Source organism: Pteropus medius, unplaced genomic scaffold, assembly GCF_902729225.1.
Source record: "Pteropus medius unplaced genomic scaffold, Ma_sr-lr_union100, whole genome shotgun sequence".
Taxonomy (NCBI): Eukaryota; Metazoa; Chordata; class Mammalia; order Chiroptera; family Pteropodidae; genus Pteropus; species Pteropus medius.
The window spans coordinates 39,513,364-39,536,182 of record NW_024344378.1 but is presented as its reverse complement, the minus strand read 5'-3'; the positions used below and the strand labels follow the sequence as shown (position 1 = coordinate 39,536,182).

Sequence of the window (22,819 nt, the reverse complement as noted above, 5' to 3'; positions counted from 1 at the left end):
TCCCTTTATTTATCAATTTAGAAGCTAGCTGGTTCCTTAGGATCCTCCAATGATGAATTAATTCTAATATTTGTATAAGTCCAGGGATTTAAGAATATTTAATGTTGCAGTCCATTACCCTACTTATTGATGCTCAAATTACCTAGTAAAAGGCACTTCAAGTTGCTTCCAATATCCTCTTGACATGACCTTAGTAGTCCTTGATTGCTTGTTTTTTGGTACAAGACATCGCAGAATCATCTTGTAAATGTCCTGACTCAGACCTGGAAGCAGCTATTTGCTTGTAGAACCTTGATATTTAGAGACTATAATCTGGATGCTTGGATACACATTGCTGCTTAGTTTTTCAGTGAACAGATCCAGGAAATAAGTTTGTTTGGTTTTAAGGCATAGAAAATGTGCTTGGCACTTGGAGAAGCAGATGTAAAATATGGTCCTATCTTTGTTAATAGTTAAGTCACAGTATTATAAACACCAAAATATTTGGCTTTTGTTATGAAAGCTTATAGGAGGGTCACCTCACATAGAGGGAAGGCGGGTATCAAGGAAAGCTTCCTCAAGGTTGTTAGCACTTGACCTTAACTTTGAGGAATAAAGTGAAGTACTTTTGGGAGTTTTCTATTTAGATCATCTATATGGTATGCTTTTGTCTTTGCACCAGTGATCTGACCAATAAGAGCTTAAGTTTCCTCATTTATAAATTTATGAAACTTATCAGCATACGCTTGGTTTCTCTTCAGGTTTTCTCCATCTGTAATAATATGGTAATAAGATTGCTGGAAACATGGTGTGTATACTCTTGTGCATTTGTCCATGTATTTTGATAGGACAAGATTTCTAGGAGGGAAATTGTTGAGTTCAAGAGTATGTACATCTTAAACTTTGTTATATATACTGCTAAATCGCCATTAAGAAAGGTTATAACAATTTACAACTTTTACCAACGGTAGACTTGTGCCCTTCATACCCACAATAGAGAAACCTTAAAACTAAATTAGTTTCATTTATTTGTATCACATTGTTTTGACTCCTTCACAGAATATCAAAGGGTATTAATTTAAATATGTTTGCTTCTTTTAAGATATATGGAATTAATAGGATGACATTTTAAATTTAAGATATTTTCAGCACTTTTGGAACTTAGAAACTTATAATGGTACTTTATAATTCTTTACTATGGATCAATAATTTTCCATATTTTGAAAAGTAATTCAATGTTGGGATACCCAAAATTATATACCCTGCTTCTTACAAGTTGCAGGAGGAAAAGACTTCTTGATTTCTTGTTTCTCTCACACACACTCTCTTTTCTGAAATGTGGTCTAGAGATCTGGATTAGAATGAAAACATTCCTAAAGTAGTTTGGGAGTCTTCTAATTTTACCAGCCTTTTTCTACTCTTATATGACTTTGTTGCTTCCTTTTATAGTGGTCACTTGCGTGGTCAGTGTAAATATCTGAACCATAAATTATGTGTGAAAGAACATTTATGCTCCCTTCTTTAGGTGCTGTTAAATGTATGATTTTAATAATCTATACTTTCAGAAATTATAAGCTTTATTTCTGTCTACTTAAAATAGCCTGGGTTCTTACAATCCAGATTTTAATAGTGATTATTTAAAAGTTTTCTGCTTTAAATACATAATTTCATCAGGTCGCCATACTCAGAGAATTTTCTTGAATTATGAATGGAAATTATGACAAGGGAAAGAATAAAGGTGAGAGAAATTGAAAGAAAGAAGTCCAGACAATTTTAAATCATCTTTCTTCCCTCCTCCCCCTTAAATAGAAAGCTAACATTTTTATCTGACAATTCCCTTGAAGATGCAACTGTTGGGTAGACTCATGTTTTAGTCAGAACTTCACAGCTAAAACAAAGTGAAGACTTTAGTTAATATTGGGGTTATTTAGGCAAAACTGTGGTGGGTTATTTGTTCGAATTATTTCAGCTGCTTCGATTCAACCTCCCCATCCCCATTTTGGACTTGCCACTTTGAGCTTGGTATGTAAAAGTATAATTTATTTTCTTTGTCTTGTATTTTTAATGATTATTTGTATTTACTAATTAGCTTTTTAAAATATTTTAAATCTTTATTGTAGATGAAAAATTCCTTTTTTGGTGGTTAGTTTTGTCAGACTTTGTTCATATCAGGAGGAAATTTTATTTGGAGATTCAGCTTGCCTTTCAAAGAAAAAGTAATTACTCTATATGTTTAAAAATATACTCTCTATAAGGATAAGGAATTTCTGCTAGGTTGGATTTTTTTTTTTTTCTTTTAAGGATTCTCTTTTGTGGTGGCAAATAGCTGTTTCTGAAGTTGGCAAAAAAACTTCCTCTTGGGACTCTCATAGAAGTGTTGTGGCAGCTTTCTGATTCAACTGCTTAGAAAGCTCTCTGAAAGTTTCCTTATTTGTCTGGAAAAAGCCTGGAGCCCAAACCTGCTTTTTCCCCTGAGGAGGACTGTAGCTCTAAGCTGATATGGGAACAACCATGAAAGATTCTGTGGTGACAGTGTGGAATAGAGCAATATAAAGGCATAAATTTAAATTTTGTACTTAAAAGCAGATTTTCAGACACAGTAAAGAAGGCACTTTTTATGGTACAGATAGGCTTGGGCAGTATTTATATTCATAATCACCTTCTTAGGAAACCAAGAGAAAGGAAAGGAAAGAAAAGGAAGCCTCTATTTTTCTTATCCTTTTCCGTTTATTCTAAACAGTCCACAGCCAATCTGTACCTATACTCTGGACCCTCCTTTTTCTTGCATAGTGATACTCATACAGTCCACAAACAGAATAATGATTGTGAAAAATAATAGCATCCAGCTTGGTTCACACAATAAATAATAGTTTCCCCTCTTTTCTTATTCAGGATTGAAAACTGTCAGAGCCTTTGTTACATTATTCCTGATAACTATAGTAATCTCCTAAGTGATCTCTTTGTCTCCTGTTCCCTTGCCCTAATTCATCTCAAATGTTCGCCCCTCCAGATCCAGCTTCCTGAACCATTACTTTCATCTTTGCTATTCCCTTTTTAAAAAATAACAGTAAGTTTTCTTGGCATATAGGATAAAGCCTGGCATAGAAGCACTTCAGAGATTAGCTCTAAAACTTCTGGCCTTATTATCCATTATTGCCTTCTCCAGGCTAGATATTTGTCTCCTTGGCACTCACCTAACAGGAATGTCTTCTCATTGGTGACATGTTGCCATGCAGGCATATCACATTCAGAGGCTACTTTGCCTTTCCTTCTCAGGCCCCTCACATACTAAATTTTTTCTTATCTACCTACCTTCATGGTCTATCAACTTAACTCTGATCAGTGCTTTCAGCTCCCTTGTCTCATATCTCTTCATTGACGTGCTTAGGAAATCTTCCAACTGGATCATTCTCATTCAGGGTTTCTCAGTCTCAGCACTGGTCACACTTTGGACCAGATAATTCTTTGTCGTGGGAGGCTGTCTTATACATTGTAGGAGCATCCCTGGTCTCTATCCATTAGATGCCAAAAGCAACTAGATACAGGCTGTGACAACCAAAATTATCTCCGGATATTGCCAAATTTCCCAAGGGAACAAAATTGCCCACCCCATCCTCTTTTGTTGAGAGCCATTAATCTAACTGTGTGCTTAATTTACCTTTTCATGAGTACTCCTGATAAAAAGTCTCACAAGTCATTGTCACCATAATTGCATGTTTTCTGATTTAGCTAGGTCCTTAATTGTGCTTGGTAGTCCTTTAATACTTTCATGGGGTTATTTCTTTATGGTCCCATATTTCCTATTTCATTATCTTCCTCTTATTCTTAGCAGACCACTTTGTCTTCTCTTTAAAGAAAAAAATAGAAGCTGTTAGATTTGTTCTTCCACACACTTTGATTCCAACCATGAGCTTACCTGAATTTGAATTCTGGCTCTTGTATTTAACTAATTTTATGACCTTTGGTAAGTTAGCCTTTAAGTGTCACTTTCTTCACTCATGCATGGCTGTCATGAATTTAGCATAGCGCCTTGCCCATAAGTATCAGATGATGATGGGGGGTAGGGAATGTCAGAGCTGGGGAAGGGGTACTGTTATAGAGGGATGAGAGAACCTCACTTAATAGTATTATTTGAGTAGAGACCTGAGGAAAATGAGGAGTGAGCCGGGAAGAGTTATTTGGAGAATGGGCTTTCAAGAAATGTGACTATAATAATATAAGTTGAGAGAGAGAGAGATTAGTAATTGCGGTGAGATGTGCAATTAAGGGAGTAGGTAAGTTTGGTTTTTAGATGAGAAAGACATGAATATTTTAAAATGCCCGTCATAGTGAGACACCATTATTGTGGGAAGCACCAAAATTGGAAGAGATAGAATAAGCTAACTTATTACCACAATTTTTTATTTTTTTCTATCCATTTTTCATGCTGCAATGGATTAATCATTCTAAATGCAAATCTGATTCCATTACTTTCCTGCTTACAGTCCTTAAGTGCCTCCATTTGCCATTAATCTAATATCCAAACATCATAAGATTATTTTATTAGATCATGGCCACTTGGTCCCTGCTAACACATCCACCATCAGCTCTTACTGCCGTTTCCCTCAAACCATACTCCCTCTATCTCCAAATCTCCCCCTGACTCATAAAATATTCCAATCTTCAGTCATACTCTACTGAATTTCTCTCACATTCTCAAACATGGCATATTTTCTCAAGCTTCCTAGTTTTACATTCACTTGAAACTCAACCTTCTGCCCTTCTTTGGCTGACTTTCATTCATTCTTCAGACTTCATCAAACCTATCATTTCTTCATGATCACTACCATGACCCCAAACCTGGATTAGTTGCCCCTTCTATGAGGTGTTATCTATCTATCCATCTAATATCTTCTCTGGGGTTTCTTCTTAATACCAAATTATAAAGGGTCTTTTTATTTGTCTGTATTTCTACTGTGCTGTAAATTTTGTGAGAGCAGAGACCATGTCTTTCTATTCACTTTTGGATCCCCATACTAGAGAACACTGGCAAGCATATTGTAGGGCCTTGACAATTATTTGTTGAATAAATTAACAGATTTATTTTTGGTTAAATTGACAAAAACATTAATTCATTCGTATAACACTTTTAATCACTGTACAAAGATTGTATCAATTGCAATGAGGGATTCAAATGCTCCTACTCTCTGCTTTCATAGTGCTTCTGGTTTAGTTGTAGAAATAAAACATGCACAGTGATGCTTTTCTGAATATGATTTCTTCTCATTTGAAATTTGAGTAAATTGGGTTATATTCGTAATACCTTCATGTCAGTTGTGAGAATTTTAGTATAAGATAAAATGTCATTTTTCGTTGTTCCAAATTGAACTGTCATGGGCTTAGAAAAAGGAAGAAGACATTGGTCTTGAGAAGGAGAGGTGAGATATCTTTTCTCTGACTTTCTCTTTTTTTTCCCTGCCACTTTTTTGTTTTGTTTGTGAGGCAAAATGGAAGTCGTAAGAAAAACTTGCATTCTCTGAGGACAACTCCAAACAAAGGGATTTTGAAAGAACAAGTGTAGAAAGTATTTTGGGAAGAACCACAGATACTTTTCTCTGTTTTAAAAGTCTTTATACTAATATTTCCTTTTAAAAACAACAAAAGCAATAGGCACCTAACATTTACTGAGCATTTACTCTGTACCCGGCACTGTGCTAGTTGTTTTACATGAATTATTTCATTTAATCCTTATGAGACTAATGTAATTTTTATCCTATTAGTAGCTATACTTCTATTTCTGGATTTTAAAAACTATTTAGCAAAGAAGAGATAATTCTGAGTTTTTTTTTTTTTTTTTAACCCATTATATCAAATCCTAACGCATCCCTCCAGTGAATGAGAGGAGAGCAGCATGAATTCTAGCTTGCCCTAGTATTCTAAGGGTCCTCTGGGTTTTGCAGTAGTGGGACCAGGAAAAGTGAGACAACTCATTTCCTTCCTTTTTTTTTTCCACTGTTTTCTCTATGAGACTGGCTGTTGTCAGAAATGTCATTATTATTTCAGAATCAAAGGTCAATAGAAATTAAATGTTTAGTACTCAATTTTAGATATGTAAATTGGAATATTCTCCGTAGTGCTATTTTTTTTAAGACGATAAAAATAAGTTTGTAATTGGCTTTCATTGGTTTGATCAAGATTGTATATTTTCAACAGTATCTTTTCACAAAATCTTAAATTCTTCAACTATAGTTTCTCCTATCACAAAGGCTACTGTTGAAATTCAAATAAACACTGTGTTTGTTATGAGAGAGCGAATGAATACTGGGGAAAAAGTATTGTTTATTTGGAAGAGCTACATGCACTAAAAGTTATATATTCAAAAATTGTTCAATTGGAAAGTAGCATTATCTCACAAGATAAGAGATCCATTGATTCAGTATTTTGAAATAATAGTTCTTAAGATTATTCATAGGGAAGCACTTCTGATATACTGAGTGTAAACACTGGCTTGGGAAACTGGCAATCCACTCCTGACTGACTCTCTTACTACTAGCAGTATGACTTATTAGTATTATTCTTTCTTAGCTTCAGTTTCCTTATCTGATAAAGTGGAGATAATAACAGACTTCTTAAGAATATCTTTAGGATTAAATGAGATAATTCATGTTAAATGCTTATCACAAGCTTACTTGCTGATAAGTGCTGATAAGTGTCAGCCATTTAAGTACTGTGCTCATCATAGGCAACATAATGTGTCTGGGTTAAAGGAAAGATAATGATTAAGATTTTCAGTACTAATCCCTAATGGGAAAATTAAAAATGAATAATAGTTTTTTAAAATGTGTTAATGAAGAACTACATCCTTTTGGTTTCTGCAGAAAATCCAGTAAGCGTAAAATAGACACCAGCTGCAATCTTATTTGCAAGTATCAAGATACTAAAATGTATCATGGGCGGGTAACCCATCTTTTTTTTGTGAAGTTTTCAAGGAAATAGCATCCCCTAAAAAAAATGGAAGGGAGGGGGGAAACCTGGTTGCTGTTATAACCCCCATTTGTTAGAACTAAAAACTTCTCAAAATCTAGAGCAACTGGGAGTGATTTTGCCTCTCAAGGGTCATTTGACAATGTCTAAAGACAGTTTTGGTTGTCACAAGATGATAAAGGGAGGGTGCTGCTCACATCTAGTGGGTAGAGGTCAGGGTGCTGCTAAACATCATACAATGCACAGGATAGCGCCTCCTCCTCTCAAAAAGAATTATCTATCTCAAAATGTCAATAGTGCCAAGGCTGAACCTCTGATCTAGACTTACGCAGTAGCTTATCTGGGAGCTATCATTATGTTTGGTGGTGAATACTTTGTTGAGATGACTGTATTGTTTTACTATTTCATGCTTTATCTGTAACTGAAAATAGTGTTTTACGCTCTTTAAATTGTATTAGTTTTCATGGGGAGGGGGGATTAAACTAGAAAATTCCTTAGGTAATTACTTCATTGTCTTAATGATGAATAATAAGAAACAATCCAGTTGATTTTATAGTTTTTTTACATTAGATTTTAGGGTTATTTCAATTTAAGATGAATTCTTTTATGAAGATAGTTGTTTAGAGGTGTTCAGGTTTTAAAAAATAATCATAGTTTGATTAGATCAACTGTATAGGTAATTAGGAATTTAATTTTTAAAAATTTGGAAGCATTTTATTGATTTCAAAGAATAAACAAACGGGCTGTTACTGACCTCTCTTGGCTATAGCTAATACTCATTGAGTGCTGCCTTTGTGCACTGCTGTTCTACACATGTAACATGTATTCACTTATTTGATCCTCATAGCAGTTTCTGTATATAGGAATTATCATTGTTCTCATTTTACAAATGAGGAAACTGAAGCACAGCGAGATCAAATTACTGGTCAAGGGTCACACAGCTAGTAAATGGTGGAGTTGGGATTAGAACAGAACAGACTGTTTAGCTCTAGTTTGCTCTTAACCACCATTTTACATCATACTGGCTATCAACCAAAAATGTTAAAATATTTTCTGATTAATGACATCTCTCTAGACTAGGTCAATAGATAGCCAAAAATAAATTGAAAAGCATGTAATTTAAAAATGTACTCGTGGCATTGGAATGTACTGTGTAACACAACTTCATATGTCTAGATTAGGATGTGAAAGAATGGAAATTTGGAGCTTTTCCCTATATTTATGCAGCTTCTGGCATGCAATCTTTATTCCAGAAGAAACGTATGATTCTCTCTGATTTTGTTTTTTTTCACCACATATTTCCTTCCATATCCTGTTTGTCTCCTCCTCTTCCTCCCATGTGTTTTACTATGTGTTGGGGTTTTTCTTGTCCCCTCATTTTTACCTTTCTATCTCCAAGATGATCTGAGTAAACTAGAGATTATTTCTAAAAAAAAAGTTTCTGTTACTAACTGAGGTCATGGAAGAGGTCCAAAAATGTGCTGGGTGGCAGGAGAAGATACTTAAAATATACAGTTAATAAGCCATATATGGACGATCTGGACTTGACCGTGGTTTATTGTATTTAGGAACGTGTCTTGTTGAATGACGCTTCTAAGCGAACTCTCAAAGCCACAAAATTAAGAGTGGCTATTTATTCAGTTGAATACTGATAATATTTTTAAAAGGAAAAAAGCAAAAAAAAAAAAAAAGTGTATTGTTAAAAGGAAAGAAGTGTCTCCTATTTTAGGAAATCAATATTTTATCCAGTAGATATGCTAGTTGTAATAAATATGAGTTTGGATATATTCTAGCAATATAATTTCCAAGTGAAAGTTTCTCAATTCGAAATTTAAAATTAAGTTATCTTAATTTTTTTCAAATCCTAAAATAGGAATTATGTAAAATCAGATTGACTATTCCATTCTACAGCTATTTATCAACTATTAGTCTAAAAGAAGGCTTCATATTATTTCTACCTATCTATAATTAAGAAAATCTTATCTACTTTCTGAATAAAAACACTTATAGATTATTTCTCAGTGAGTTGAATTTAATAAAACATTTGAGGATTCAGGTATAATAATGTTTAAAATAATTTTGTAATGTGTCAATATATAGATGGCATTTGTTAAATTTATAAATACGAGCCTTGGTTCTGATGAGTCTACAATGTGGCTATATTAAACATATTTTCACTAATATACAAATATGAATTATGAGCTAGATGAAGAAAAAGCTTATATTTCCCTGTCAGAAAATTAAATACTGTGACATAGAATGAAAGTAAGGAAAAGACTGTTGTTGAGACTCACCAAAAGGAATATTTTCCTTTTATACAAGTGGCTAGGGTCCTGGGCTTTCTCATTTGCCATTTGTCTGTTTTGTATTAAGTGCTCTATCAGGAAGTAGCAAAAAAAAAAAAAAAAAAAAAAAAAAAAGTTTAAACCAGAAGTTCTCTCTATCAGAACCTCTATAGGCATTTAAACGAGCTATGTTGAATAATACGTATTGTTACATAATAATATTTAAAAATTGTCAATAACATGCACTTGAGGGAAAGCTTGAGTGCATTTATCCCATAACCATGTGTTCACAGCTTTCACTGCTACCCAGCTAGGATGCCAGGCCTTAGAAATGGTCCTGATTTATAAAATTATAATTTAGGCTTTCTCTGAAGGATTCATTATTGCCCCCAATGAATTTATCTTGGAGACCTTCTTAGGGTCTGAAATTTCTTCAAAAGATGAGCTCTGTCTGTCTGCCTCATAACTAAATGTTATCCTTCCCTACTGGACCAGAACCTTTTATATTGGCCATAGAACAATGCTGTCTGATTGGACAATCTATGAAATAAAACTAAATACTGTTCTTTAAAAATATTATTTTAAGGAGATTTTTAAAATTATTAAAGTAGCAGATATTTATTCTTTCATAGTAGTATTCCACAATCCTGTATTTGGAAAATCTAGAAAATTAGGAAGAACTGGGGGAACAAAAAGAAAAAAAAATCTCGTCTAATCCTACTGCCCAAAGGAAGCTACTGATACTATTTAGTCTCTTAAAAATCTCTTCTCTCTTTTTGGTTACTGGGATCCTCATTGTCTTGATTACCCAGAGTACAAATCTGGGGCTCATCTTCGATGTTACATTTAGTAAATCCTGCTAGTTCTGTGTGTGTACTGTGGCTCTTGAATTTGTCCAGCTCAACTCTTGACTCATTCTTTTTCACAAACCTTGTCTTAGATATTTAAATAGTCTTCTCTACCTGGTCTTTCTGTTTCTATTTTCTTTCCTCTTTATTATTATTATTATTATTATTATTATTATTATTATTATTATTATTATTTATGCCTACAGCACCTGGTCTTCCTAGGTGGTCTCTCATCCAAGTACTAACCAGGCCATCCCTGCTTAGCTTCCGAGATCAGACATCGGGCATGTTCAGGGTGGCATGGTCGTAGACCATGGACCATGGCTCCACTGGGGCGTGAACCCAGGACCTTCTACATGTAAAGAAGACGTGCTAACTGCTACACTGTGGAACCACCTCCTGTCTTTCCTCTTTTATTCTTCATGTTATTAGTAGGTTTATTTGTCTAAAAACCAAGTCTGATCATATCACTTGGCTTAAAAACATTGTCTCTGAATGCTATTAAGAGAAAGTGTGGGTAACATATTTAGCATATGTAATGTGCTAGAGGCATACACAATTTTATAGTAGCCTCATCCATAGCAGCCTATCACTAGGCACTTTATATGTAACTTATACCACACAACTTGATTATCCCCTAAACACAACACATGTTTCCAAACTCCAGTATCATGTTTTATGCTACTTTTTATGCCTTGAAATCCTTGGTCTCTTTTTATCTTCTCACAAAAACGTTTCTTAACTTTCAAAACATATCTTAGATTTCATCTTCCCTGGGAATCATTCTTAAACTGTTTCAGGTATAATTACTTCCTCTTGGGGGATCTAATTATCCTGCTTTATAACACTTGCCATGTTGTCTTATACTTAGCTGTATGTATCATGTACATTTCTGCTTTTCTACTTAGTTAAAGGCGGTATCAGTATATAGATACCCTCTGGTTTCGAACCACAGGATGGTTTTAACTGTCAAAAGGTAATTCTAGGGAAGAAATTTTTTTTCTTAATCTGTGACTTTTCTGTGGCTTAAATTATTTTATTCTGTTGCCTTTACAATTCTCACTAAAGTATTACACTATTCTCATTGATGCTCTATATACATCATTGCTCTATCACAAAGATCTCTAAAAGATTTTGAGTTTTTAGGGGAGCAAGGAGGAATGCTGTTTGAAACTTAAAAGAAGTCTAGGATGCCCCCTCCCCCCCAAAAAAAACCTTAACTGGATTTCTTGGTGCTACCTTCACTGCTATCTCTGTTCAAAATGTCAGTTTCAGAAAGAGGTCCTATTTTTGTTAAAATTCCTCAGTTCATTTTTTCTGTCTTAAAGTTCATAGTACTTCACATTAGCATTCAGGAATTTGCCCAAAGAATTCAGAATATATTATCACTATAGACTTCAGTAAGGTAGCACAACTTAGAAGTTAATGAGAAAGACAAAAAGAAATTGATATTAATAAATAGGTATCATAGCTTTGGAAAGTATGCTAGATCACCAATTCATTATTTTGAGAACTTATGAATGGAACGAATCAACAATTTATACTGTTCTTCCTGTATAAACTGCATTTCAGGGTAACCAAATGGTTAATTAGGGAAAATCCTTTTTAGAAGAATTCTAGATTATAAATGTAGATGGAATGATAGAATTAGCAAATCACTTTTGGGCAGCCCCTAGTACATAATGGAAAATGATCATTAGGTGAATCAGGCTGGCAGCACTTGAATACAATAACCAATTTGTACATCACTTTAAGTGAGACAACAGGACATGATGTGTGTCCTAATATGATGGATTAAGAAAGCACATATATCACCTATGGAGTAATCTTGCCAAAAGATTGAAAATGAATCATGTCTCTAAATCTTACTTTACAGGAAATAGGAGAATGGAAGAATAAGTGAACACCATGAAGAAACATAAATTTAGAATGTGAGAAATTCTACAGGACAAATGAGTTGTTAATAGATTAAATGAGATTTAAAGAGATATATCAGTCAGCTACAATATGTAGTTCTTATTTTGTTCCTGGTTTAGACAAACCAATAGTAAAAATTTCATTTTTGAGATGATTGAAATTTGACCGTGAACTATGTATTTAAATAGTATTGAGGAATTATTGCTAATATCAGATTGATAATGGCATTGTAGTGTCAATTTAAAGAAAAATCTTTAACTGAATGTGATCCATTCTTTACTACATATGGATGAAATGATATGTAGAACAAAATGGGATTTTCTTCTAAAATATTCCAACCTCCCATTGCCCCCCACAAAGAGAAAAGTTGTAGGGAGGGTAGGAGAAATGAGATATTGTTAAATTGCATGGGCATTCATTCCGTTATATCTTTAATTATGTAATGTTTGAAAATTTTCAGAACAAAAGGTTGAAAAAATTTAAAATCTAAAAAATGTGTAGCATAAAGCTTTCTAGCAGCCTACATAGAAAGAAAACTGGTTTAGTAACATAATTCTTAGTGTCTATATGATGAAAAGAAAACACCTGCTAGAGAAAAGCCTAACTCTTTCTAATATTAAGACCAAAAGTTTTTCTTGATTGTGGTCTGAAGGACACCATGTAATATAGTTGAAAAACATTTTAAACCACATCACTTCAATAAATTGAATCTATTTTGTGTAACAGTTCTCAAAATGGCCAGTAGAATCTCATTCATGATTAATTCCAATGAAACCAGCTTTATGGCAAACCAGTATGATCCGTACATTCTAGGAACCTCACTCTCTACTGTGTAGGGTTCCCCAGGCCTCATTCCCATTCCCATCTTTTAAAAACTTAGACAAACATAAAAGCTTTCCATCTATTTACCCTTCCTCCCATTCATTTCTGTTATGACTTCTTCCCCTAAACCTCTGTTGCAAATTAGTTAATAGATAAAAGAGAAATTTCCTTATAGATTTTACTGTTGGCCAAGAAAACTTTATTGAATTTTGTTTTTTGTCATTTATGTCAAAACCTTTTTTTTAAATGTAAAATGTAAAAGTATTATATTAAAATAGGCATTTAAAATAGCATAGTCATCTATTCCATTAGATATTTTGATATTAACTCTCTCTCTCTACCTCCCCAAGGAATTGTAAGTTTTAGAGTAACTAGACAGACCTTATAAAGTATCTTACAGACAGTTCTTCATAAACATTCTTTTTTGTGGCGCTTTTCCTAGATATTGAGCAGCAGTGAATTTGAGATTATATTTCCTGGCAACTCTCTGAAATACCGATCCTTTGTGTTATTGATTAAATCTGAACCATTATTCAGTGAATCTGTGAAAATTGGAATGTCTAACAAGAACAGGGTATGTCCTCTAATTTAAGATGTGCTAAGGGAGTACCCATGGGTAAAGCCAAGCTTCTTCAGAAAATAATTTTAATTACCAAATTAGTCTTCCATTGCTGTGTAACAAATTGCCGCAGTTTGCAGCTTAGAACCACACAGATTTATTATCTCATAGTTTCCATGGATCAGTAGTCTGGGCACAGTTTAAGCTGAGTCCTCTGCTCAGGGTCTCACAAGGCTGCATGCAAATCGAAGTGCTGGCCAGGGCAGAGGTATCACTGAGGCTCTAGGTCGTCTTCCAAGCTCACATGGTTGTTGGCTGAATTCATTTCCTTCCAGCTGTAGAATTCAGAGCAGTTTGCTTTTTCAAGACCATAGGACAGTCTCTAGCCTCTAGACCGTCTTTTAAAGCACTCATCTTCCTAGGTAGGCCCCCATGGGAAAATCTCCTTTAGTTAATTTAATACCAATCAATAAGGACCTTAATTACATCTGTAAAATATTTTCACCTTTGCCATTAAAATAACATAATCATGGGAGTGATGTTCCATCACCGTTGTCATATTCCATTCATTAGAAACAAGTTGCAAGTCCCACCCATACTCATGGAGAGAGGATTATACAGGGGATGGGTCACTGGGAATCATTCTAAAATTCTGCCTTCCAATATTACACTATCACCTATTATTAAAAAGCTTAAGTAGCTTATTTTGCTTGTTAATATACAGACAATATTAATGGAACTTGAAGTAGAAGAGAAAAAAATAGTCACCCATAATTCTGCCAACCAGTGAATCAAAATGTTTTCCTTTGACTAGGTGCCTACATTATTTTTATAGAGAACCTTTTTATGAAGTACCTGTAGAGCAGAGATACAATTTTCCATTGCCATGTTGCTTTCATAATCTTTATATTTGCCATTTTTTAAGGGATGAAATTGCTTCAGGCGAATGTATCTGTATTACTGATTGTCTTAATCAGGTTAATCAAGGTATAATTCACAAACAGTAAAAATCATTTTCTCTGTGTTTAGTTCTGTTAGTTTTGATAAGCATATGTATTTGTGTAAGCAACATCACAAGGTACAAATATTATCTTGTGCCCCTTGGTATTCAAGCCCTCCCCGCACACCCCAGACCTTGACAATCACTGATCTATTTTATGTCTCTGTAGTTTTGCTTTTTCTGCAATGTCATTATAAATGGAATCATGCACTTAGTAGCCTTTTGGGTTTGGTTGCTTTCTCTTAGTATAATGCACTTGAGGTTGTGCAGTAAGGAAATAACATTCCTGTGACATCATAAGAAATACATATTTGGTCTTTGTCCCTAGTTCCTGGCATGGAGCTCCTAAAAACTTTAGAATCTCCTGAAAGGAGCATTTTTTGTTTTTCATAAGAAGCCTTTTTCAACCGTACCTGAGTTTTTGCTAGTAAGGTAACTACAGGTGGGCTCCTAGGTAGCATTCTATTGGAGGCTGACTGCCAGAGGCGATTAGAGGGTTGGAACTTTCAGCCTTACCCCTAGGAGAGGACAGGGGCTGGAGATTGAGTTCAGTCACCAATGGCCAGTGATTTAATCAAACATGCCCTTGTTATAGAACCTACATTAAAAATTCTTAAACAGGGGTTTGGAAAGCTTCAGAGTTGGTGAACACTTCCGCTTAATGAGAGGGTGGCACACTCCAACTCTCTGAAGGCAAGCTTCTGTGTCAGGATTCATCTGGGCCTTGCCCTGTGTAACTTTTCATCTGGCTGTTAATTTGTGTCCTTTATAATAGTAAATAAAGTATTCTCTGCAGTTTTTTGAGTCATTCAGCAAATTATTGAACCTGAAAGAGATTTGTAACAAAGTCAGACAGAGGTGTGGTAACCTGGGGACCTGATACTTGTAACTGGCATCTGAGGTGAGGGCAGTTTTGCAGAACTGATCTCAAAAACCTGAGGAGTCTGATGCTGAATGAGTCAGAATTAAAATGAATTGTAGGACATCCATTTGATGTCTGGAGAGTTGAAGAATTGGTTGGTGTGAGGAAAAAACTCACACATTTGGTGTCAGAGTGTTGTTTAGAGTAAAAATAGCTCAGTTGCCCAAATAGCTGCCTAAGGTTTGGCCCTTGCATAGCTCCTCGGAGGTAACCTCAAATCCCTTGGAACAGTCTGCCTGATAAGAGCATCTTTGTTTACTTGGTAGTGGGGCCTTTGGCCACCCCAGGTTGCCTATGGGGACAGTGTGGCTGGTATTGTGGTAGAGGCCTTGGGCACTGTAATACTGATGCAGGACAGGCAGATTTCCCTGGCGGGGTCGGGAGACCAAGCCCCGCACTGATTGAAGAGGGTCCTTTGGCAGAGAGTGTAGAAAGAATTCAACACACACACCAAGTTAAGGTCAAAAGTAGAGTTTATTAGAAAAGGGGCAATGCTCCACAGATAGAGCATGGTCTCCTCTCAGAGGCAGAGTGAGAAGCCTCTGAGAGACGTCAACAGTGAGACAGAGTAAAAAGTACCGAGAGAAAGAGAGCAAGGGAAAGACAGTGAGAGGGACTGAGAGAAAGACAATGAGAGGAACCCCAAGTGTTCTTTTGGGGAATTCATTTTATATATCATCCATTAGTTCCTTTGAATTATTTTATTTTGTATAGGGCAGCCACTTAAAGATTCTGTTTTTCCTGTTTCCCCTTCACAGGAAATGGGTTGTTAGCAATCCCAGCAGAAATCTTCCTTTGTTCTGCATGTGTTCTCTGTGGCCTGGCTGCAGAGCTGATCAGCATATTGCAGTCTCTGAATGTAGCTGGACTAACAGTTTAGTTCTCTTGCTTCTTCCCTACATTATTACCAGCTTGACCTATGGAGGAGCTGGAGACTGGACCCATGCAGATGGTCAGCCCTACCTATGTGTCAGACGCTATATGAAAATGCTGGACACCAAGCCTCAGGATTGCTTGCCAGGTTGCCAGTACTCCATGCATGTTGGCACACATTCTTGCTGTGAGAAATAAGTATGTCTGTACAACTTCACTGAAAGACAACTGGACACTTGTTGTCTCCTGGATCTTGCGATGTCATGGCCCTTCTTCCCTTTACTGATTTTAATCTGTATCCTTTTGCTATATATAATAAACTGTGACCGTGAGTAAAATGACTCTTGAGCTCTTGAGTTTTGTGAGTCCTTCTAGTAAATTATTGAACCTGAAGGTAGCCTTGGGAACCCCATGTTGTTGCATGTGTCAGTATTCAGTTCTTTTATATTGTTGAGTAGCATTGCAGAGTTCGTTTATACCCCAGTTGAGCTGGTTGTTTCCATCTTTCGGCAATTACAAATAAGACTGCTATAAATATTTGAGTACAGGTTTTTGCTTGCACACAGGTTTTTATTTCACTTGGGTAAATACTTAAAAGTGGGTTTGCTGGGTTATGTGAAAAGTGTATGTTTAACTTTATTAGAAACTACCAAACTGTTTTGCAAAGTGGCTGTACCATTTGGTACTCCTTCTAGCTACCATTGTATGAGAATTCTAGTTGCTCCTCATCCTTCTCAACATTTGACATTGACAGTTTCATTTCTTTTAATTTCAGCCATCCTGATAAGATGTGTAATAGTTTCTCATCGTAATTTTACTTTATATGTCCCTGATAACTTACGATGTTGAGTGTCTTATCATGTGCTATTTGACATTCGTATATCTTATTTGAATAAGTATCTGTTCAGTTTTGCCTATTAAAAAAATTTTTTTTTTATTACTGAGTTTTGAGAGCCCTTTAAATATCCTGCATACCAATCCTTGATCAGATACGTATTTTGCAAATGTTTTCTCCCACTCTGTAACATTCGGAGAAGAGTTTTTAATTTCAGTGACGTTTAACTTATAATTTTATGGATTTTAAGAAATCCTTGCCCAGTGTCACAAAAATTTTCTGTTTTCTTCTGAAAGTTTTTTAGTTTTATATTTTACATTTAGGTCTGTGATTCATTTTGAGTTAATTTTAGTAATATGTGGTGTGGGGTATGGGTCAAGGTTCATTTTTCTCTTTTTTGACATATGAATATCTAATTGTCCTAGCACCATTTGTTGAAGAGACTAGCCTTTCTCTATGAATTATACTTTTACTTTTGCCAAAAATCAATTGACTATATATGTAAGGGTCTATTTCTGGACTCTCCATTTCGTTCTATAGATCTGCCTATTTACTCTTTTGCTAACGTCATGCTGAGTTGATTATATAGCTTTATAGTATAGTCCTGAGGTAAGGTAGTGTGAGTCTTCCAATTTTTTCTTTTCAAAATTGTTTTGGCTGTTCCAATTCCTTGGCCTTACCTTATTGATTTTAGAATCAACTCGTCAATATCAACATAAAAAAACTTACTAGTCTTTTGATTGAGATTACTTTGAATTTCTAGAGCAATTGGGGAGAATTGAGTCTTTTAATACAGTACTTCGTAGTTTTCAGCATAGAGCTCTTGTACATATTTTATTACATTTATATGTATTTTTACATTTTTTCTTTCTAGCATATTGAGATATAATTAACTTATGCATATTGACCTTATATCCTGCAATCTTGCTAAACTCCTTTATTAGTCCTAGGGGCTTTTTTTGTAGATTCTTTGTGATTTTCTGCATAAGCAGTCATGCCATTTGCAAATAGAGGTAGGTTTATTTCTTTTCAATCAGTATGCCTTTTATTTATTTTTTCTTATTGCACTTCCTAGGATTTTGAAAATGTTATTACTGAATAAGAGTAGTGACAGCTGATGTCCTTTCCTTGCTCTGAATCTTTGAGGTAAAACGTTGTCTTTTATTACTGAATATGATATTAATAGTAAGTTTTTAGTAGATGCACTTTATCAGGTTGTATAAGTGCCCTTCTATTGCTGATGTGCTGAGAATTTTATCGTGAATAAGGGCTGGATTTTCTCAAATGCTTTTTTATTGTATTTGTTGATGCCATCATATTTTTTCTACTTTAGTCTGTTGCTCCAGTGAATTACACTAATTAAGCTTTCAATGTAATCAGTTTGCTTTCTGGGGATAAACCTTTACTGGTTGTGCTGTATTATCCTTTTTATAAGTTATTGCATTTGATTTGCTAATATTTTGTTGAGGATTTTTATATCTGTAAAAGAGAATGATCTATAGTTTTCTTATAATTTCTTTGTCTGATTTCGGTATCAGGGTAATGCTCGTCTTGTAAAATGAGTTGGAAACTGTTTCCTCCTATTTGTGTAGATTTTTTCCCTACTCTTTTCTCCTTTTTAGTTTCAGTTTTGGTAATTTCTGTTGACCTATGTAAAAGGTTATTGATTGTGTCAAGTCTGTGATGAGCTTCTCAAAGTCTTTTTTATTTTGTTATTGAATATCTCATACTTAGCATTTCAGATTGACTCTTACTTTAAACATTTCTTTTCAACCCTTGTGGTTTCTATCTCTGATATTTTCCATCTGATTATGTGTATTGTTTACCTACCTGTTCCATTTGAGCCTTCGTCATTATTTACAATTTTTGATTTCTTGGCAGATAATGCCAACATTTGAGTTATCTCTTTAAGTCTGCATCTGTTGATTGTTTTATCTCTTAATAGCAGTGATTTGTTTGCTCTTGAGATTTTGTAATTTTTTAATAATTTTTTTGGGGGGATACTAAACTTTTGGGCGGGTACTAAATTACTTTATTTGAAGGAATGGTACAAATGCAAGACATATAGATGTTTTCATGCAATTTATGGAAAAAGTACTCCAACATGCATGCATTGCCTTGGTAACCAGGGAAGTCACTCTCATTGCTAGGCTTATAACTTTTGATTGAATGCCAGCCATCTTTTGCAGGTAGTAGAGATTGAAATATATAGCATTTAGATATTACTCTTGTTCTGCCAACCTGTTAAGTTTGGGGGATTGAATCAGTCTTGCCTGGAGTTGATAAGTGTTTATATCTTTTTGTTGCTCCGATTATCTTCATTGCATCATCAACCTTAAATACTTCTATCATCACCTCGTGCTTAAAGTGGGAGTTGATTGACTGGAAAGTTTTAACTCAATGTTTTTACTCTACCTATATTTTTAAAGCCTTACTTGCACATTTGTACTTCAGAGAGGCTCTCTCTGTACTCTTCGTTCCTTCTCTCTTGGTAGACTGCTGTTACTTATTATTGAGAGTTGGACTGACTTTTGGTGGTGGGCCTGGGGTCATGTCTTTTGTCCTAGACCAACCTTACTCTTAGGCAGGCTTTGTTTCCCCTCTCCCCCAATAGTGGTAGGCCTCTGTTGTTGGGGCCAGGATGATTTTCTGTCCCTCTGTCAGGGTTAGTTATTATCATCTAATTTTGAAAGAATTATGAAAAATTGAATTATAAAACTACTAGAAGAAAATACAGAATACTTACATATTTTCTAAGCATGACTTAGAAGGTTGAAACATAAAGGTATTAACATATCAGCTGTATAAAAATTTAAAACTTGTGAATATCAGAACAAATTGCAAGTGGGGGAAAGAAGCATCCATGTAAATTTAGATATAAAAGCAAATGAAACAATTGATTTTAAGATAATTTTGTAATTAGAATAATTGGAAAAAAGTTTTGGCTTTTATAAAGAAGACTATAAAGGCAAGCAGGGTAAAAGGTTTCAAATATAAAGGCCATTTGTAATGCACAGTATCTCAAAAATTCCTCCATTTGAAGTAAATTCTGATAGGTTATCTTAATATGCTAGTTTTAAGAGCAAATTCAGAGAGCAAAAAAGCCGTTCTACAATGGTTTTTAATTAGGAAGTCCTTTGGTCTGTATTGTTAGAATGTATGTATTAATGATTGATATGTATATCTTCTCTGAGACCTTTGAGATATAAACTTTCTGGCTAAAAACATTTATTTTCCTGAACAAGATTACTTTTGTCAGTCCTTTAACATTTTTCAGGTTTGAACATACCTTGTAACATGAGAGTATATTTTGCTTCTGGCGGAAGTATTCAGAAACCTTAGAAGCAAACTTTAAGGAACTTTAAAGATTATATGAACCTCAACGTTTTTTTTATTATTCCTAGGGAAGCAAAGTGGTTTGCCCAAAGTATTCAGTAGTTGGTGGTAGAAAGTAACCTAGATTTTTTGGATTCCTGCTCTTTCATTACACTACATTATGTGACTGGCTAATTTCTAGTTTGCTACATTTGGGATATATATCTTAAAACATTCATTTGTAAATGGCTCTGTGGAATGGGGATTGACCAATTTTAACTTAAATGTCTGCATATTTTGTGAAAGGCAAGTTGGTCAGCCTTCTGAATATTCCTCTTGGCCATTTAATCTTGGATAATATTGAAATGTACTCTGGAGTAGCAGAATGTTTTAGGGATATTGATTTGAATTTTAAGTTTGTAGTTAAGGTCTTTTTTTGAGATCTGGTTTTCATATGTATCAGCTGTGATTTTTAAAGGAAAAATACTGTGACCACGAGGCTTTGGAATTGGAAGTGTATTATATACTCTCTTTAATTGAATAAATTATCTATAGTAGTGAAGTAGATGCGGTGCCAGAAGTCAATGCTTTCCTTTATATGGAGTGATTTTTTTATTACATATTTGTGTTTTGTATTATGTTATAAATCTCATTATATGTGATCGTTTGGCTTTTTCTAGAATGCACCAAAGAAAAGAATGACTAAAGAGTTCCCATATTTCACTGCTAGATCTTGTTTTGTTTTGGATTTGTTTCTTTGAAGCCAGATGCCATTAATTTGAGAAGTATGCCTCAGAAACTATTCTTGATTGTAAAGTTCTTTCATTATGTAGAATCTAGCTTCCTCTGTGGGGAAGAGCCTCAGTGCAGTGTAGTTAGCATGCTGAAATTTTGAGTTACTTTTAAGCTTAGAATTTACTTTTAAGCTTAGAATTTACTTCAACTTTTAAGCTTAGAATTTACTTCAACCTTCCTTCATTTATAGCTTTACATACAAGTACAGAAGCTCTTTTACTTAACTTTCGTAAATATGAACAGAGCCTTTCTTTAGGACTTAGCTCTGCGGCTAACATGTAGCAATAGCAAAAGCTTGTGAGACTAATAGGAACATAATCATTTAGGAACCCAACTTGTTTCTATGTAAAGGCACTAATGTGACAGTTGAAGATGCAGCATGCAAACATCCATCTAGTATATTTTAATGTTAGTTAATAGGTGAAGCATTTATGAGAGAGGTGATGAACATACAAAAAGTGCTGTGGGATATCCTGGGAAGAGTTTTCTCATTTCTTTTTTTTCTTGTAGCTCTTCATTCAACAGATTAGGAAATTTCCAGTGTTATGTGCATTCTTTTAATATTTTAAGTTTTTATCATTAAAAATCAGATATATAGTCTCATTTTTAATAGAAAATGTTGAAAAGAAGTGGTATGTTCCAGTGTAGCCAGAATTTAAAATGGAAATTGGGTAACGAATATAGAGAGCGTACAATTAAAAGGCCTGGTAGGATTGCTTCTTTTCTCCTTTCCTGTTTTCCTTCTTTATTTCTCTTGCTCATTCCACATGGCATCAAGAAGACAGTCAGAAACTATGTTTGTATGTTGGCTCCATGAAAGACATTATTTAAGACTGTTCTCTTTACACTACTAAGAATAGACTGGTGTTTGGGTTATATACTCATAGGATCATTTTTGGGTTTGCATTAAATTGGTAGTTTGGTTTCCAAATGAATGCTTTTCTTGTAAATTGTAACTCTATGCGTTCTTTGGAAATTATTCCCAGGAACAACTTTGCTTTTCTGGTGAAGCTCAAGTTTTATGAAGGCTTTACATTGTACCTTTGTGACAGAATGAGATAATGTATGTAAGACATTATTTTGAAGGAGATAAATAACTCTGTAGGAAGAATTCTTATTCTTATTTAGGACTCTTGATTTGGAGATTGTGAGTTCCTCTTAGTTGGATCGGACTTAGAAAAAGGTACTTTTCGCTATATTCCTTTATTAATTAATTCAGTAACATTTATTGAGTATCTGCTCGGCACAAGGTTTAATAGATGCTGGGAGTATAGTTATGAACAAGATCCATTGTACTTGTCTTTATGGAGCTTATATTTTACCAAGGGAGATAAATACAACACAATCAATTATATAACAAATGATATAAATACAATTGTGTTAGACAAATAGAGAATGTTTTAAAAATCCATAATTGGAGATTTGACCTAGTCTGGGAATCAGAGATAGCTACCTTGAGGAAGTGACATTTGAGTTTCTTTAACATTATCATAAATGTAATTGAGGAATTCAGTTTCAATAAGTGCTTAGGGAAATATCAAAATAAAAATTATTTAAAGTGTAAAATAAACATGGTAACAAATTTCTTTCTTTCTTATTCTTGGTCTTCCACTTGAATAAGTCAATTGAAATTCTTGGCTTCCTTCATTTTAATATTGGTTCCCACAATTCGTAAATGTACTCGTGTATGTAGCTAAGACCTCATA

General features: G+C 34.5%; 1 protein-coding gene and 1 pseudogene across 1 annotated transcript in view; one reads left to right on the top strand and one right to left on the bottom strand.

The window, feature by feature from the left end:
* The window catches only part of JMJD1C (jumonji domain containing 1C), a 305,718-nt gene that overhangs the window by 22,410 nt on the left and 260,489 nt on the right, over positions 1–22,819 (top strand). The gene's annotated exons all lie outside the window — the stretch shown is intronic.
* On the bottom strand, positions 10,273–10,387 carry LOC120610166 (uncharacterized; annotated as a pseudogene).